Source organism: Triticum aestivum, unplaced genomic scaffold (genome assembly GCF_018294505.1).
Source record: "Triticum aestivum cultivar Chinese Spring unplaced genomic scaffold, IWGSC CS RefSeq v2.1 scaffold1632, whole genome shotgun sequence".
Taxonomy (NCBI): Eukaryota; Viridiplantae; Streptophyta; class Magnoliopsida; order Poales; family Poaceae; genus Triticum; species Triticum aestivum.
In genome coordinates this window covers 1-1867 of record NW_025256011.1, presented here as the reverse complement: position 1 = coordinate 1867, position 1867 = coordinate 1, and the positions used below count along the sequence as shown (strand labels likewise).

At 48.6% G+C, this 1867-nt stretch overlaps 4 non-coding genes across 4 annotated transcripts; all 4 read right to left on the bottom strand.

Annotated features, from left to right (window-relative positions):
- Positions 1-176: 176 nt before the first annotated feature.
- On the bottom strand, positions 177-295 carry LOC123177578 (5S ribosomal RNA). The gene has a single exon (XR_006489000.1). It is a non-coding gene; the product is annotated as a 5S ribosomal RNA (ribosomal RNA).
- Positions 296-662: 367 nt separating this feature from the next.
- LOC123177579 (5S ribosomal RNA) lies at positions 663-781 on the bottom strand. Its single transcript, XR_006489001.1, has one exon. It is a non-coding gene; the product is annotated as a 5S ribosomal RNA (ribosomal RNA).
- Positions 782-1148: 367 nt separating this feature from the next.
- On the bottom strand, positions 1149-1267 carry LOC123177580 (5S ribosomal RNA). The gene has a single exon (XR_006489002.1). It is a non-coding gene; the product is annotated as a 5S ribosomal RNA (ribosomal RNA).
- A 367-nt stretch (positions 1268-1634) lies between these two features.
- On the bottom strand, positions 1635-1753 carry LOC123177577 (5S ribosomal RNA). The gene has a single exon (XR_006488999.1). It is a non-coding gene; the product is annotated as a 5S ribosomal RNA (ribosomal RNA).
- Positions 1754-1867: the final 114 nt, after the last annotated feature.

Here is a 1867-nt window from a genome sequence, read left to right as displayed (position 1 = left end):
AGTTTTTTCCACCCCTTTCAGAACGCGCTCTTCGCGCCACAAAGCCGCCCCAAGACGCGTGAGCAATGAGCATCGAGCTTAAACATATCGCAAACGTCAAACATAATATAACGGGATTAATATATATCGCGCACGTGCGACATGTTTGTCACAAGGCGCAAAAAATAATTATAAAAGGAATGCAACACGAGGACTTCCCAGGAGGTCACCCATCCTAGTACTACTCTCGCCCAAGCACGCTTAACTTCGGAGTTCTGATGGGATCCGGTGCTTTAGTGCTGGTATGATCGCATCCGACATGTTTCCCCGTCTTCGTCCCTTATGCTTGCCACTCCCAGGTCCGCTCCAAAGACGATTCTACATTCTCACTACCATTACAACCGTTCCCTAACAATGGATAATGTCCTATACTACTTACTCTCCCGCTCAATAACGGAGACGAGTTTTCCACGGTTTCCACCCCTCCCTCCATACCGCAGCAACACGAGTTTTTTCCACCCCTTTCAGAACGCGCTCTTCGCGCCACAAAGCCGCCCCAAGACGCGCGAGCAATGAGCATCGAGCTTAAACATATCGCAAACGTCAAACATAATATAACGGGATTAATATATATCGCGCACGTGCGACATGTTTGTCACAAGGCGCAAAAAATAATTATAAAAGGAATGCAACACGAGGACTTCCCAGGAGGTCGCCCATCCTAGTACTACTCTCGCCCAAGCACGCTTAACTTCGGAGTTCTGATGGGATCCGGTGCTTTAGTGCTGGTATGATCACATCCGACATGTTTCCCCGTCTTCGTCCCTTATGCTTGCCACTCCCAGGTCCGCTCCAAAGACGATTCTACAGTCTCACTACCATTACAACCGTTCCCTAACAATGGATAATGTCCTATACTACTTACTCTCCCGCTCAATCACGGAGACGAGTTTTCCACGGTTTCCACCCCTCCCTCCATACCGCAGCAACACGAGTTTTTTCCACCCCTTTCAGAACGTGCTCTTCGCGCCACAAAGCCGCCCCAAGACGCGCGAGCAATGAGCATCGAGCTTAAACATATCGCAAACGTCAAACATAATATAACGGGATTAATATATATCGCGCACGTGCGACATGTTTGTCACAAGGCGCAAAAAATAATTATAAAAGGAATGCAACACAAGGACTTCCCAGGAGGTCACCCATCCTAGTACTACTCTCGCCCAAGCACGCTTAACTTCGGAGTTCTGATGGGATCCGATGCTTTAGTGCTGGTATGATCGCATCCGACATGTTTCCCCGTCTTCGTCCCTTATGCTTGCCACTCCCAGGTCCGCTCCAAAGACGATTCTACATTCTCACTACCATTACAACCGTTCCCTAACAATGGATAATGTCCTATACTACTTACTCTCCCGCTCAATCACGGAGACGAGTTTTCCATGGTTTCCAACCCTCCCTCCATACCGCAGCAACACGAGTTTTTTCCACCCCTTTCAGAACGCGCTCTTCGCGCCACAAAGCCGCCCCAAGACGCGCGAGCAATGAGCATCGAGCTTAAACATATCGCAAACGTCAAACATAATATAACGGGATTAATATATATCGCGCACGTGCGACATGTTTGTCACAAGGCGCAAAAAATAATTATAAAAGGAATGCAACACGAGGACTTCCCAGGAGGTCACCCATCCTAGTACTACTCTCGCCCAAGCACGCTTAACTTCGGAGTTCTGATGGGATCCGGTGCTTTAGTGCTGGTATGATCGCATCCGACATGTTTCCCCGTCTTCGTCCCTTATGCTTGCCACTCCCAGGTCCGCTCCAAAGACGATTCTACATTCTCACTACCATTACAACCGTTCCCTAACAATGGATAATGTCCTAT